Below are 16,695 nucleotides of genomic sequence, written 5' to 3' on the forward strand. Positions count from 1 at the left end.
AAAGTTGAAAGGGGATATCTTCTATTGTGTTATGAGGGCAGCCAAAGGGAAGGTTACTCCAAAATTATTTCAGAATTGTCCATGGCTCTTAGTCTGCTCCTGGGAAGGGTTCATTCTTGGTTTCATTTACATGACTGTTCAGTGCAAATCTTGAAATGGATCTAGGTTGGAAATTACATTCTTGGCACAAATTATTTTACCCAACTTGCTACTTTAGACAGCTACCAACTACCCGCCCATACAGTTCTTATTGATTTTGATATTATTGCTTCAGTGGAAAAAAAATGTATAACTTTCCAAGTACAGAGAGATGTTTTCAGAAAATCAGGAGAGGCTTCAAACCCAATCTGATATTCAACTTTAAAAAAAGGGGAAGGAAACAAAATTAAATTAGCTTTTAAATCATGGGATAAAGCAAATATTTGAGAGGGAAATTAAAACCTATCTGTCACAGAAATTCAAATTTAACTGGAATTTGAGACTCAGAGATTCAAATATTAGTGCCTAATTTCTTCCCATATTACCTAAAGTGTTCTGTTGGGGTCATCACTTTGTACAAAATATGTATTAAGTATATATATTTTTATCTATTATTTACATATATATATATATATATATATATATATATATATATATATAAAAAGTTATTTGGGAAAAGCAATTTTCCTTATCCTAAAAGTGTCATAGGTATAATTGATAAAAGACTTCAGTGCTTATAAATTAGTCACAGTGATGTCTTTCAGAACACCTGCTGGTGACCATCAGAAAATGTGTATATCTTGCCAAAACACAGAAATACAATGACAGCATCCTCAGCAAAAGCAGTTTTCTCTAGGTCCACTGCAGGGAACTCACTCTATGGAGTAAAAAAAGTCCATAGGCAAAAAAAAAAAAACAAAAACCAAAAAACCAAAAAAACAAAAACAAAAAAACCCAAAAAAAAAAACAAAAAAAAAAAAAACCAAAAAAAAACCAAAAAAAAAACCCCAAAAAAACCCAAAAAAACCAAAAAAATCAGGTAGCTGTGCTAAGTGTCTGAAAACACAACAGCTGAGAGGGGGGAACTTGTAAGTCAATTCATTGGACACTGTGTCTTGTGTAGGAAGAGATCGACTGATTGCTGGCCCAGATGTGCAAAGGGATGTTGCCTTCAGATAGGAAACTATATGTAAAACAAAAGTCCTAATCTAATTATTCCTTTAAAAAACATAAGTGTTTTAGTACTACTAAACTTCTAAAAAATAGTACTACTAAGTACTACTAAGTACTATTTTTTAGAAGTTTGCTTCTATCTCAGTGACTGAGTAAATTAATGAAATAAAACCAATCAGTAGGTGCTTACTGGATTTGCACCTACTCTTTTCTGGGTTATGCAGACAGAAGAGATGTTGGTTTAGAAGTGTCTTGAAAAGTTTGCATCTCCTTTCTTCAGATGACATGCACTCACACAGTCTGGAGTCCCAAACTATCAGAGAATAAAAAGCATGTGGTCCTTTTCATAGAGTTTTAAGTTATACTAGAGTGCTAAAACTATCTACTCTGACCTCAATACCAGATGTCAGGATCCAAGAAACAACCAAGCTAATCTTTCTAAGGATGCAGAGGGATCTCTAGGGGACTCAGAATTGTTTTTATAGCTAGAGATCCATTTCCATAAAGTGACAGCAGACAAAGATCCTCTGCCCTGGAAATACATTCTGCAAGCTGGAGCCAAAGAATTTGGCTAGAGCCTTGTAAAACCTAGAGGAACTTAGTAAAACCAGATGGGCTTGGCATATCAGTGTAAACAGCAAGGTTGGGTTGACTCCAGGAGGAGCACACTGGGACAATGCTCCATGGGGCAACAGTCTGGGTTGCATTTTTTCCTGCAGACTGCTCTGCAGAAACCTCTTGGGAAATTGTCCCGACACAGTGAGCAGTTAGGCAGACCGGATTTCCCTGCTTTAATTGGCAGATCTGATGGCCATCCTAGTTGTGAGAAATCATTCCCACCTTTAAAACCACTTATTCCTGAAACTCATAAAGTAAAGAGAGCACCTCTTGTCTCCAATCAATCAGGTCTAACATGACTGGCACTGTACAAACAGGCCAAGCACGATTTGCAATGAGACAAACTGCACACACAGTATCAGATAGATATAGGAAAAGCAATCTCAATGAAAAGCCTCCCTAGATACAGTTAAAGGCTCTTAGTTATATCATCCTTAGAACTCTGCAGCACAAAGATCTTCTAAATAACATGATTTGAAAACTATAATGTGTGATGAAGCTATTCAATGTATATCTCGAGCAAAGCATAAGCATTTCTACCTGAGAGTAGTTGCTATAAATTATGTTGCCAAGTGATAATGAATATTAGCTTACTTGTGGCTATAAGAAAGTGTTTGTGTTTACATGGAAAAGGAGAAGACCTTTCTCAAACCTTCTCTGTTGCAGTTTTACGAAAAGGGTTGATGATAGATGTAGCAGTGGTTTTGTTGCAAAATTTATTTTAGTATGTCTTGCCTCTAAAATGTTATGCAAAGCTTCATTATATTTTAATCTGCAGGTGGATTAGATAAAGAAGGACCCAGGGAAACAGATTTTTTTTCCTTCTGATTTTTGAGAGGGAAAATGGTTTGAGGTAAAGTTCCTGCAACAGAGGAAACTTGCTTAAATCAACAGTAAGGTACTATAAGGAGCAGCATGTCAGAACCACTAAGCCAGAGTGATGCACAGATTTGTGTAAATTCCATGATCACCAAATGAATCCACTTATTGCTCACAGCATTGGTGACCTGCTGCTCTTCACCAGTCTCATTCACAGAGTGACTCTGCTGTCTTCAGATTTCCCACTTTTGGAAAGATGCTATTTGGTATCTCACTATCTCTGTGCTATTCATTGAGTGAAGACACAGCCTGATGCAATGACAATTAAACATCTTTGTAAAATTTCCAATTTCAGGAAAATGTGGAAATGAGGAGGCTTCTTCTCTTTTCCTCCACCAGCTTAAAATATTTTATGAGTAATTTGGCTTATATTTTGGTCTGCAAGGTCTTCTAGAAAATGCATAAAATTCTATTATCGAAAGATTACAGAACACATACTATTAATATGTTTTCAGAGATGTCTAAATAGTGCTGAATGCTGCATCTATTTTGATGTTTTATCATTTTTGAATGACAATGACAGATAATGATTTATTTTAAAGAATGCCTGCAATTAAACTGAAGTCTACATTGGCAACATACAGCTGGGACAACTGAAACAAACGTCTCACTTAGGTACCAGGTTTCTGGCATTCAAATTACACCACAATTTCTCTTTATAAATATACACTTCTTTTTTGGGTTTTTTTTTCTTTTCTTTTTTATTTTTTGCAGATGAAGGGTGGAAAATATAAAAAGATCTTCACTACAGACCTATTCTAATCCTTCTCACACACTTCCTGTTTTGAAAGTTTTCTTCACAGCATCAAAAAAAAATGCTCAGACTACTGTGAACAACTGGAATGATTTGTGCTTGTTTCCAGTGTTTCAGTGGGATTATCTTAACTCATTTTGGTCTTTCTGTTCCAGTGTGTTGGAGGTTTCTGAAACATCCTTGTAAGTGTGTAATTTCTGAGTTGGTGCTATATTGACTCATGTCATACGCCAGGGATAGTAGGCACTCTAAACTACTCCTTGTCCAAGCACGATACACTTAATTAACCTTTCCAGCTTTTCTATGAGTCACAGTTTTATTATGTCCCATGCAACACTCATTTTGTTATTCTGCAAACTGGAAAAAATGTGCATTGTAATTCACCTTGCTCTAAATGACTCCAAGTCATGTGCATCCTCATGAAGGGCAACTTTCTCAATTTGGTGGAGTGATCAAATAATTTCTACTGAGAACAATCTTCCAACTGTTCTATTGCCATAATCTTGTAGCAGCCTGAGAGGATATCAAAAACAAGACTAAGACCTCATGATCAGGATAAATTTTATTGAATTAATCATTGATAAAGTTACTCAAGAATCATTATTAGAAATTACTTACTATCATAGAAGTCTGTTTCAGGAAAATATACTATATTATTTTTTTTTTGTATCATAGCATTGCAACATTGCAAAATTATGAGGGTTTGAATATAATTTTTTATTATTTTCTATACTTATATTTTATACTAACGTTTTCATCTCATACTATACTATGGCGTACATTATTGCTTCAAAACTTAACATGGAAATGTTCGGAGTTCTTAAGATTCTTTTTGAGTCATGAGGCAAAGCTGCTGTTTAGTAGTGTTGCAGATATTACCTTTTCTTGTATCAAAATGTTTTTTAACAAAATAAACAAAATACAATAGCTACCTAAGAATACTTTCTGCTTTGAAGGAAATACTCTTTTTTTTATCTAGAATGAAGAAAAAAAAAACAGTCTGTCTTAAGCCTGGTCTTCATCTCAGGATTTCATTTAGTTTCAAATCTCCCCCTTACAAGGACTGTGGAGAATAGAGCTGGGGAACAAACACACCTACAGTCTTTTGCTTGTTTAGATATTCCATCATTTTGATTGTCAATTTCCAACAAGATGAGAAGACAGCTATTCCCAGAAGTCAGATAGCTTTGCAGATATGGAATAAGGAGGAGAAGGTCTCAGACCAAGGCACTCCTTTTTCTTGGTAGAGGTAGCATTCTGGAGTCAAGCAGACAAATGTCTTTTGCCTGACTGGGAAACAAAAAATCCCTATGGGTTCAAACCCCAAACAGAACAAATAAAAACAGTACAAGATCAGTACAATAAATCAGCCAGGCAGGAGAATGAAAGTAGCAAAAACATATTAAGGGAAATCACATTAAGGCAGAAAAAAAGTAATATAAGGAGCATTCAGCTCCACGGAGAGAGACATAGTTAAATGAGCATGGAGTCATTAAGACAGAATAGGAAAAATACATTTTAGGACACCTGAAATGGAACAATTTTATATTCTCACAGGTAAATTTACAAGGTAAGGAAGGAATGGGTTAAGTGCAGAGCTCAGTACAAAATTTTATTATCACTGTCTCTGTGATTATAGCATATTTACTTCTAACATTCTTAATAAAGCAACAAAGTCAAAATATGCTCTGCAATAGTTTTTGCTACAAAGAGAGAAAAAAATGAAAAATTGAAAAAAACTTTTGAAGAAAAAAGTAAAAGATACAGTCAAATGAGTGAAATCTATACAGGCAGCATTTATAGGGTTAAAGTATATAAGTATTGGTGTCTCAGATAAAATATATTAAATCTTAACAAAAATACAAGGAAAGCTAAAAAACATTTCAGCTTTTGAAGAGGGTGAAATGGAGTCTATTCAGTTTAAAATGTATTCTTCAGAAAACTGAAGATGTGGCCATGTAGGAAAAAGAAAAATAAGATCCAGTGATAGCAGAACAAGAAGGCTGATTCCAATACCATTGAAACACCTCAGGAGCAGGAAGCCTGAGAGAGAGTTAACAATGTCAAAGTACAGAAGCACTTAGAAAGCATAGAGCTGCAGTGAAAAACTTGAAACATCTTGTGTTCACCCCTTTGGGAACTGTTTTGTTTTTTGTTGTTTTTTTTTTTTTTTCTGAGAGATAATATAGATGAGACAGAATAGGCCTTTTGCAGTGAAGTAGCAAAGTCTGAAACCACTTTAAAAAGGAACACCATGGGGCCAAGTAACATTCTTGTAGGACTTCTTAGGGAGAGTGAGATGAAATTTTACTTCAGTGAAGCCTTCAATACTAATAGCCATTGTATTCTCCTGGAAAAGCTGGCAGCCCATGGTTTGAGCAGGTGCAGTCTTCTTTGAGCTGAAAACTGATTGGGATGACCAGGCCCAAAAGTGATGCTGGTTAACAGCTGGTAATTAGTAGATTTCTCCAAGACCCAGTACTGGGACCAGTCCAGATCATCTTTGCTGATGATCTGGACAAGGGGAACAAGTATGCAGTCTCGTCCCGCAGCCACTGGAGCTGACGGGTGCTGGCTAGCTGCTCCCAGAGTGACCGGTATAAATTTTCCACAATTTCCAAAGAGATCCTCCCCGTGGATGTTTGGATAGGGAGGTGAATGCATGCAAAATCGCACCCCGCCAACACACACAGGCGAGCCCTAGCCCTCGTGATCAGCTAAGCCATCAGCTCTTGTGGCTTGGTGATGCTCTTGGACAGCTGGTGACCAAGGAACACCCACTCTATAATTAATTTTGGTCCGTGTCCCATTGAAAAATCAGCCTATAAAGATGCAGTAGCCTACCCAGAATGATGAAGCTGAAGGGCAGATCCTCACGACACCCAGGCTGGGTCCTGTCCTGGGGTCACAACAGCCCCAAGCAGGGCTACAGGCTGGGGAAGAGTGGCAGGAAAGCTGCCCAGCAGAAAAGGACCTGGGGGTGCTGGTCAACAGCAGCTGAGTAAGGCCAGTGGCATCCTGGCCAATACCAGCAGTAGGGTGGCCAGCAGGACCAGGGCACTGATTGTTTATCATGAGCTTTCAATATTGCTTTTACTGATTAATTCTTCTGGCCTCATGTTTCCTTGACCCTATGCTATTAGCATGAATATCTAGAGGTGCCTTTCTTTCACCTTCAACATTAGGTGCTTAGGTGGTATGGGAGATGTGGATTTAAGAAATAAAGATTTGATATAATTACAAAATTTTCCAGTGAGAATACCACCATTTGTACAGCCTGGGTCCGAGACCGTGGAGACTGAATAACTTCAGATCTCAGGCATTCTCTTCCTGACCATGACAGTTTTTGACTATGACTTTTGTAACATGCAAAGAAACAAAATTACAAGTGACATACAATAAGGAAGTCACAGCATTGCTCTCTTTCCACCTTTAAGAAAGTATATTAATTATTGTGTACAGCATCTGTAAGCCAAATGCATTTCTAAAACATATTACATATTAAAATAATACTTTAAATGCATTATAGCCCACTTATTCACACTTAATAACAAAATCTAAATACAAATAAGAATTAAACTACCTCTACATGTTAAATTTAATCATTATATTTTGATTTGTGAGACAATTAATAAATCTCAAGACATTACTTATAAATTTGATCATGAGCATAAGGAAATGGTAACAAAATACTTTTCTATCAGCATTTAAGATTCACAGCAGAGGCAATCTCATAGAAATTTGTTTTCATAGAATATTTTGTTTTGCTTCTTGAACAAAAGAGTATTTCAATATTTTTAGGTTGATAAATATAATTATCCGTTGAGCATTTATTCATTCTTTTGCTATTGAGAGAAATAGCATTTTGAATTAAAAGACACCTCCCACTGGGTTTGAACTTCCTATCTCTAAATCATATGGTGTTATCAGTGCCATTTTCTTATTTGCACTAAACCATTACAATAGGACTCAATATTTTTCAAGTATTCATAATTGCTTAAGGGAAACAGAACACTTTAAAACATAATTTGAAATAAGCAGTTTAAAATAATTACTCTTATTTGCCAGAAAGTAATGATAATTGGAAGACAAGCTACAGCAGATAAATCTCTGTTTCTCTTCCTGTGCAACAAGAGGGAAGGGAAATCTTGAATTATGGTTATGGTTTAAGAGGAGGATAGATATCTTTTCTATTATTTTAAATTCCCTTGGTCTGATTTTGATTGCCTTAGAGTGTCCATGTACCATAGGGTCTCTCTCCCTCTGAAACATCTGGTCTAACAGCTTTCCAGAATAAATGGATAACAGCTCTGATCCGAGGCTGCAATTTCTCTCTTCTAATCCCCAGCAGCCTACTTGATTGATCCTTTATGCAGCTATGCTGCATAAAGATTAATATTCTATTTGTTGAGTATCAAACAGCAGTAGCTGATATCCAGCAGGCATCGCAGATGATTTCAGGAGCATCCTCAATCTTGAGTTGTCAAACTGTGCATGCAACTCTTCTACAGAACAGTGAGAGGAAAAACTGCAGGAAAAGAGAAGGGAAGACATACAGCCCAAGAGAGCTGAGGCCTTGTGTGAAGGGGTGTCTTGTGGGATAGGCAGCCGTTCAAAATGGCTCTCATTTTCAGACCACATTTACAAAATCCACTGCTGGGAAATCTGACTCACACAATTGTCACATGCCTAACCCCCCCAAACACATTTTAACCTAGTGCTCCTTATTTGTTGCTCTGTGCCCACTAGTCTTCCTCAGCCTAAAATCTATTGTTTCTAATTAGGGCTAGCTCATCAATGTACTTGAAGAAAGTTACTCAGCCTCAGCACTGTACACTGGGCTACTTCATTGTGGAGTAAAGTAACACATTGTTAATGATAACAGGTTATTTTGTGTTACAGCTGTATAAGCAAAACTAACAAATATAAAAAATGAAAGCTAACAGCAGGGTCTTTATATCTGAAGATTCTACATAGTTTTGATCAGTGGATTTCTTATAAGTGGTAGACAGCTTGTCATGTCTCAGTGACTGAGCAGCCTATTATATTCTGGATATTGTTCTGATTTCTTTGCAGATGAAAGTGAGTTGATCTGAATTGTGCTTTTGTTAGTATAGGATAGAGTTTCACTGTAATAGACACTTTTACAGCACTCATAGATAAACTCCTCCTGGCACTAGATGCATTATTACCTATTAATTTTAATGATTCCATACAGTAGTGTCTATTAAAGAAATTGAAATACTAGGGTGTGACCTAAAACTAAGTTTCAGGGGGGAGCAGGCTGCTCAAAAATGTAGTTAGCCTCATTTATTTCAATATCTGAAAAACTACATTTCCTCTTCCAAGGAAAAGGAATAAATGTTTCTAATCCTGCAAATTTGAGAAAGTTTGAAGGTAGCAGTTTGAATGTCTCTTTTCCATTCAAGTTGAGCATTCAGAATATGAATGTGAAGCAACTGTTTAGCATCCTTTTATTAGCTGCCCCTGGAGTTCCTTGTGGCACCAGTGGTCTCCCCCTCTGCTCAAAGCCCTGAGATTACTACTGCTTTTGGTAGTCTGACTTTATTCTTTTTTACCCACATCTATTTCTACCTTGAATAGCCATAAAATATCTATTCATTTGGTAATTATTTGATGAAACTGAGAAATTATTGTGAGCTAGCTCTTTAAAATACAGAATTCATATTTCATGGAGATAAAAGGATACTTATGCCATGGCTATGTTTTAGCAGTATTGTTCATACTCTTATGGAAAACATTTTGATATTGTTAAGTGACTGCAACTTTTTCTTTGGGTCAGGGCAAGTACTTGATCTTTCCAGCACAGAATCCTAGAATCATGGAAACAGAGCTACTAGCAATTTTCACTGTATTTTCAGTGAGTACTTCACCTTGACATGGGCACCACACACTGGTGTCTCTTTCAGAAGTTACCATCCCACTCAGCTCTGCAGCAGAAATATGTATGTACTTGTTTCTGCCCTGCTTCTTAAAGGTTTTTCTCTCACCCTATTGTCTCAAATTCTGCTCTTTTCCTTTGGGTCTGAATTGAGAGTTATTTGAACTGTTGAATAATGATCTTTTCAGCATATTATATGTGGCAATATTACTTTAGGATCAGAGCAGTATAGGAATGGAGGAGGGAACATGTAGTGCTGATGTTTAAAAAGGGATTCCAGAGTTACCTGGGAAATGTGAGATATTTTGAGGTGAAACTGAAAAATGTGAGGTGAAACTGAAATTGCAAATCATTCATAGTTAAGCATAATATACCAGTGAAGAGTTAAAAGTTTTTTCTGTAAACATAAGTAATCTCTCCAAAAATTTGAATTTTTAATCCCAAAAACCTCCCAATATTTTTTAGAGGCATCAGTGAATCTCTGGGCTATTGTTAATTTAGTGTGCACAGCTTTCAATATATTTTGAAAGTTTTCCACATTATTTGTTGAATTTACTAGGGATAAAATGATAAAGACTGTAGAAATTCAAAAATCACACTTAAGTTCAAACTTATGGAAGGTCTGTAAAATACCTATGTGAGAACTTGGACTATTCCGTCATGTTTTAAACAAGCTCATAAAGAAACATGAATAAATGGAATTATAAAGTCCGAAGCCGATATATAATTAATTTCAATTGCTAAAACTAAAGCAGACACTGAAAATTCAGACAGATCTCATTAATGACTGAGTAATAAAATGAAACATGAGATTCAGGTCTTAATTTTTTTCCTTTATACTGTCCACTGTGGTTCTCTACATCTAAGCTAAAGCCACCTGAGGAAGAGAACTGTGATGTCAGCATGGGTCTTTTTCTATTTCACGGGGTCAGTGTCCAAAGCAATCAGAAAATCAGATAAAACATTATCCATTAATAAGAACTGGTCCAAAGTCCAATGCAAACTAATATTGAGGAAATAATGTTCACTCACTGAAATTATCCAGCAGAAGTTTTAAAACCAAAGTTTTCATTGAAAGCATAACTTTACAGTCTGGAATTGATTGATCAATGGTACTGTAGAGGTAAAAACTGTAAATTGTTTTGGAATACCACACAATAATATTTTGGAGTATGATTTGTGCACCAGTATAAGTCTATCAAACACAATGATCCCTCTTAGTCCAGCAAGTCCTGAAAATGTGCATTGCTGGAAGGGAAAAGACTATGCAAACCTCTTAGATCTTCTGCCCAGGATTTGTTACTGACTACTACATACAGCATATGGCCCCAAGTGGCCATTTTTATTCCAATTTTTATATAAGGCCAGTCCCTGAACACACTTCAAGGCTTTCAGGATAGAAGGCTGATGGGGCAGTTAAGTCATTGACATGTAAACTAGAGTAGACTGAAAAGTTCTGAAGACTTAATCCTGAATTACATTATGTTTGATAAGTTCAGGTTTCTGGGTCTGTTTAGTTTGATAAGTTCGGGGTTTCTGGGTCTCTTTAGTTAATACAAAATAGTGCTTTTCTAAAGAATTAATAAAATAGCGTCCTCTTTTGCAGATAAGAGCTTGGTTAAACTTCAGCCTCTGTTACCTAGAAGTTTTTAATTGTATAGGGTTCCTGCTGCATATTCACTCCTTCTAGATAGTATTCTGCAGGATACATCTATCCCTATTCCAAGTCTTCCCTTCTTTGAAGTATGCCTTCTTTGATATGATGATGGAAACACATGTGCATTGCTCAGACCAGTCTCCCTTTGCAGAGCAGACATGTGGTTTCCTTTCTGCCTTCTGTGGCAGTATATTTGTAGATTTGACTTTTAATATTTTCCCTTCCAACATGGATAGCTATGTATCTGTCTTAAGAACAATTCCTCTAAATTAATTCATTTTCTCTAGCTGAAAATTGCTTTTTAACACTTTCCTGAATGAGCCATCAATTAATATGCAGATTAGAATTGATCAGTATTTCCTTGGAGTACAGCTCTCTTACTTGGTTAGTGATTAATTCACACTGGTGACCTCCCTGAGCTCTTGGGGATACAGATTTTAATTTTACCTTATTAGAGAATAAATGTTATGCAAATAATAGATACAGATATATGAAGTATAGCAAGATTAATAGAGTACAGGATGATCATCTGTGCTACATGGCATGCATTTGAAACAATCTCTTTTTTTCAAATTATCTCTGTTTCTTAACTTCGTTCTAAGCTTAACTTCTAAACTTAACTTTTCACATTCTACTATTGCTACTTCAGATAGTAACACAAATCAGTAAAATAACTGAAATATAAGACCAGAGGGAGTTTATTGGATTGTTTTGGTTTTTTCCTGGATGATGAAGATGGTGCTGTCTTTGAACCCAGCTCCCTTTACTTTTAGCTTTCTTAGGATATTTACTGTTCTTTCCTCTTCATTATATTTTTCCACTGGTTCTCTCCTGGGTCAGAATCCCTAGTCTAACATTTTATTTTTCCTGGACAGAGGTGAGTGATGTCACTGAGCAAGAGCTATGACTTCCATGCTGCTCATTCAGTCTTTACACTGGATCCTCAGTTACTTAATATTTCAGTTTGGATTTCTCATATTGCACTCTGCTCTAAATACTCAAGCTGGTGCATCACTCACTTATTTCACTGTGTGCCAGAATTTTCTTTTCATCTAAAGGATGTGCTACATTCCCAGATTTTCACCTAGCTGAACTGGCAGAGTTTCACATGGCACATCTGATAGCAATTAACCAGGGTAGCAGCATCTGAAATGACTGCAGTAAGTGAGGCTTTGAGAGAGCAGCAGGGGTTCATGTGAACTGTAACCAACACATGTGTGGGTTTCAGCAGATGAGATATGAATCACATATTTTCATGGTAGCCCCTTACCATTAAATATCTGCCTCAAGCTCCACCTCTGGTGTTTTTTCACCCCTCAGACAGGCACATCCATTCACCTGCTCACAGTAGCTGTTATCACTGTAGGAAAGCTATTCACTGCATTTTCAATCCTTCTGTACCTGAACTGACCCCATCTTTCCCTTCTCCAACTGTCCTGAACTCCTTTTATGCTTGCAAAACCCACATCAAAAATGAGCAGGAAAAGGACAATAATGATCATGATCAACTCATGATTACTAACTGAAAGCGAGAGTTAAATTAAAGGAGTGATGAGGAATATTTTAATTGCATATACCACTTCCTGAGAATATCTCCTGTTCCAAAATGTACTTTCTGTTGGAGAAGTTTCTTAACTGCAGAGTGGGATTTCTTGACTGATCCTGAGAAATACCCGCAGCCCCAGGAAGAGCAAATCTCTGAGATGGACTCAAGTTCCTGTTCTGCAGCTGGGACTCAAGCCATGTATTTTCTATTTAGGCGGACACCCTTTTTGCCAAGGCTGTTTAATACAAAACTGTTAGTGTGGTAAATGCAATAACCTGTCCACTTCCTCATTTTCTTTATTCTCCAAGAATATCAAATACTTAAGTCCATGAAGCTTTTTTTTTCTGACACAGAACCAACCTTTTGAGCTTCATTCTCTTTAACAGGAATGCACATGAAATCAAGCAGTAATACTTGCATCCTGCTAGGACAACCTCCTGCATCTTCTGGATGCAGACTGATGTAGGATATTAACTACATCCTGAAACCCATGGAATTCGTCAGACCGAGTGGTGGATTACAACTGAAGTAAAGAATGTGTCCAAGAAGTATTTCTGTCTCATGGTATTAGCGGCATTCTGTTTCTGGTTGTAACATGAACATTCTCAAAAAGCTTCTTTGCATCTGCAATCCATCTTTGTAATATGTGGGATACATTTTGGTGGGGTGAAACAGCATGGTAAGTGAAGGCTTGGCCTTGTGGATACATTTACAAGTTTGAAGTAAGTTGTTATCAATCCCCTTTGAGAGATTCACTCAATTAATATTATATTATAGCATTAGTGGTGAACTCCTGCTGATCTAGGCAGGAACAGGCAAATGCCTTTCTAGCCTGTCTCTGGCTGGACTTCAGAGCAGCTGCTTTTGGAAACAATGCCAGTGCAAAGCAATTCATTCCCTGATGTGCCAGCAAGCAACACTCATCAGTTCAGGGACTTCTTCACTGAAGGTCAGCTACACACACCGTGTTTACACGGCTAATGAACCCATTCACCATGACTGCCTGTTCCCCTTTATGAGCCATTTGTAATTTGCCTATTCCAGCTCCAGCATGTGGCCTGCCAGGACATCGCTGGTAATATCCTGATCTAGCCAAAACCAGTGCTAGAGACAAAGAGGGTAAGCTGAGCATGTTGAAGCTTGCTGCTAGTATCTCAAAAAGGAATGTCCTGAAAACAGTTTTCAACCTATTCCACCCTATCACCCTTAGGTTAAACATGTTCTGACATGCCATATCCAGCATCTGCCCCTAGAGTTAAAATACAGTTTTAAATAAAGTTGTAAGATGAATCTTATCTTCCTCCTACAAGAGCACAAAATTCTAGCAATATAATTACTTTCCAAAGCTTATTTTCCCTCCTGTGTGCTGTGACATGCCAGGGTAAATTTCCATTCCTTCCAAATTAACTAAATATGGAACAGGTAAATAACTGAACATTTTCTGATTTATGGAATCATTATTTTTACTAGAGAAAAATATTCAAGTCTATAGAGGAATAAATCAATTCTCTTATTATTTCATATTATTCGCACCCAAAAAATATTTCCCATTCATTAAAATTGTCTTTTATCTCATTAAACGTTTCTGAAGAATAGAATAGAAGAATAGAGAGGTCAGATACAGAAAATCATTTTGCTTAGATTTTTTTTTTTTAATTGAGACTTTGTACTAGGACTCTAGAAGTTTCTGTGGTTGATAAGCCATAAAACAGTGCCATACAGACTGATTTTCTGACAGAATTTCAGGATTATATGTCAAAACTGACATTTACCTTTGAAAAATATTAAGGGAAGTGATTAGCTCATTGAGACATAGTTTAAGTTCACAGCCATTTCTGGTTATGACTTTCATCTAATTTTGTGTCTGGCACAAGCATTAATCATGAATTTTGTAATTGTAAAATTATTTCTGTGTCTAGGATATCAATGGGAATAAAAGTATTATACGTACTTTGAAGTAGAGACTGTCTGTCTGTGATAGCCTTAGGGGCCAGTTCTCACCTGACTAAGACTTCCCTTCAGGAATGGTACTTATCTGCCCATATGTAGAAGGCTGCAGCAATCCAACCCAGTTAATCTGGACTTGTCTATTATTGGTAAAAAAAGGCTTAATAATTAGAAATGTGATGGAAGAATAAGTCTAGAAAATAATCTTACTTCTCATGTTGGATTACTGGTTTGAAGTTTTTTCCTTATCCTTATAAATAGGCAAAATCTTCCACTTTTTTTATGTTATCCCATATGTAAAAATAGCAAAGGTGATTTTACTTTCTACTGCTGATTCTCCAGTTTACACAGGTTGGTAGAGTGGGGAATGAAGGAGAAGGGAAGAGAAAATAACTCTTAAATACAGGAGTTAGCATGAGGCTGAGCTGTGTGTTTGGTGTTTTGGTGTGTTGTGTTCCATTTCTCAGCTGCAACTTCAGTTCTGTGCATTGTGCAGAGCAAGGAGCTTCTATAAATTCAGGCCAAGGACAGAAAGAAATCTGAACAGTGGGCTAATCTGCCCAGGCTATGGCAGGGGAAATTGAAAATAAAAATAATCAATGAAGGACACTGTAACTGATATATGCCATAACTTAATCTAGAGGTTGTTGTGTTCAACTGCAGCAGTGATATTGGATCAGTTGTCAGAATCATTTTGCACTGCCAATAAAGCCTTCAAACATTTAAAGATGTCATTTCTCTCCATTCTCTTTCTGTGAACTTATTACAATGTTTAGTATAACTCTAAAGCATTATGAATTTTTACTGAGTAAATTATGAGGTACTAATCTACAATTAGTCAATGATGCTAAATATAAATTTAGAGGCTGATGCAGCTATTTCCAGACTCTCATATAATTCAACCTCGTTTGTTAGAGAGCAGGAACTTCTCCAGCCAATGTAATTGAAAATGGAGCATTTGTTAAGGTAAAGCAGTAAACCCAGCTTCCCCTGCCCTAGACTTCTGGATCCACTTAATTGAAAGGTTTATTTTTTTCCTTTTTATTCTGTCAATTTTCCCCCATGTTCTCTCTTGGTTCCTCACTCTCTGCTTCAATCCCTCAATTTGTCAAAAATTTCCTCCAAGTATATAATTTTTTCATCCAATACCTTCACTTTAACACAGTTGTGAAAGTTAGCCAGTGTCAGAACCATTCTGACACAGGCTGACAGGTTGCAGTTTAATGATAAACTATCACAATGTGAGAAAACCTTCCACAAAGGGTTCCTGCCATGTAGCTGCACACAATACAGTTCTAGCTTCATCTAGAACTGAAATGTTTTCTTGTCACCACCAAGCTTTCAATGAGAATTTATTCTTGGTGCAGCTTAAAGATGCTGGATGCAATTAAATCTGCCTCAAGGCCACTGGCATTAGCAGAATTATATTAGAGATGCATTTTGCCTCTTCTGCATTGAACAGTCTGGTAAATTTCTGGATAATAGGTACCTCAGCAAGAAACTGAAGTTATTTTACAGTAGCCTTTAATTTTTTTTAAATATTGATGTCTAAGTAAACAAATTTGAATATTAAAGCTAATTCATTATTAAGGTTGGCTCCATTCCCCTTAAAGGAGACATGCCGATTTATGTCAATAAAGTGTTTCATTCTGGCTGGTGATGACAAGAATGCACTATGCAAGAGCCTGAATTATGGGCAAGGACTTCACTGTGCACAAATAGAGAAGGGGAAAAAATTACTTTTGCAAAAGTTCTTTCCAATCTGAACATTAGAAAACAGACTAAAGGATGATGATGACAGGCAAGCAGAGAAAAAACTTTAGGAAACGACAGCATAATAAATTAAAGAACATGTGAATAAATTTTGATATGTCACAAAGTTTATTTTTTTGTTTTAAAGTGATGGTGATATTGTTCTCTTTTTGAAATATGAGGACTGAAATCCAGCTCCACTGATATTCTGGAAGGCTTACCACTGGTTTCTGTGGGACCACAGTGGTTCCTTTTCTCTTCATATTTAAAAGAAGGCTAATTTAAATAAAAGCCTTATAAAAATGCATGTTTTCTTTTCTTTCCCTCTGGCTTTCCTATCCCTCTTCTTTGATCAGAGTGAGATGTTCATTATTTGTCCAGCAAATGAATAATCTTCTAATTAACTGCACTTGTTATGTGATGAATATTCAATTACCATAATGGGAAGGGGAAGAAGATGTATCATACCTACACAAATTAATTTGTTG

This window comes from Molothrus ater, chromosome 3, assembly GCF_012460135.2.
Source record: "Molothrus ater isolate BHLD 08-10-18 breed brown headed cowbird chromosome 3, BPBGC_Mater_1.1, whole genome shotgun sequence".
NCBI lineage: Eukaryota > Metazoa > Chordata > Aves > Passeriformes > Icteridae > Molothrus > Molothrus ater.